Source organism: Eptatretus burgeri, chromosome 1 (assembly GCF_056783735.1).
Source record: "Eptatretus burgeri isolate ZD-2024b chromosome 1, Ebu_testis_v1, whole genome shotgun sequence".
NCBI classification, from domain to species: Eukaryota; Metazoa; Chordata; class Myxini; order Myxiniformes; family Myxinidae; genus Eptatretus; species Eptatretus burgeri.
In genome coordinates, this window is record NC_140961.1 from 93717349 (window position 1) to 93718498 (window position 1150).

Below are 1150 nucleotides of genomic sequence, written 5' to 3' on the forward strand. Positions count from 1 at the left end.
CATACAATACCACAACTCCTCTCTTGGCACCCTGTCATAAGCTTTCTCTAAATCCACAAACACACAATGTAACTCCTTCTGGCCTTCCCTATACTTCTCCATCAACATTCTCAAAGCAAACATTGCATCAGTGGTGCTCTTTCCTGGCATAAACCCATATTGCTGCTCACAAATCGTCACCTCTCTTCTCAACTTAGCTTCCACCACTCTTTCCCACAACTTCATGGTGTGACTTAACAACTTTATCCCTCTGTAATTTCCACAGCTCTGCACATCACCCTTATTCTTGAAAATCAGAACCAGTACACTTAATCTCCACTCCTCCGGCATCCCCTCACTTTCGAAGACTTTATTAAACAATCTGGTTAACAACCCCACTGCCATCTCTCCGAAGCACTTCCATGCCTCCACTGGTATACCATCTGGGCCAACCGCCTTTCCACTTTTCATCTTCTTCATAGCAGTCCTCACTTCATCCTTACTGATCCACCCCACTTCCTGATTCACTATCTCCACCTCTTCCAACCTTCTCTCTCTCTCTCTCTCTCTCTCTCTCTCTCTCTCTCTCTCTCTCTCTCTCTCTCTCTCTCTCTCTCTCTCTCTCTCTCTCTCTCTCTCTCTCTCTCTCTCTCTCTCTCTCTCTCTCTCTCCTTCTCTCTCTCTCTCTCTCTCCTTCTCTCTCTCTCCTTCTCTCTCCTTCTCTCTCTCCTTCTCTCTCCTTCTCTCTCCTTCTCTCTCCTTCTCTCTCTCTCTCTCTCTCCTTCTCTCTCTCTCTCTCCTTCTCTCTCTCTCTCTCTCTCCTTCTCTCTCTCTCTCTCTCTCCTTCTCTCTCTCTCTCTCTCTCCTTCTCTCTCTCTCTCTCTCTCTCTCTCCTTCTCTCTCTCTCTCTCTCTCTCTCTCTCCTTCTCTCTCCTTCTCTCTCCTTCTCTCTCTCTCTCTCTCTCTTTCTCTCTCTCCTTCTCTCTCTCTCTCTCTCTCCTTCTCTCTCTCTCTCTCTCCTTCTCTCTCTCTTCTCTCTCCTTCTCTCTCTCCTTCTCTCTCCTTCTCTCTCTCTCTCTCTCTCTCTCTCTCTCTCTCTCTCTCTCTCTCTCCTTCTCTCTCCTTCTCTCTCTCTCTCTCTCTCTCCTTCTCTCTCCTTCTCTCTGCCTCT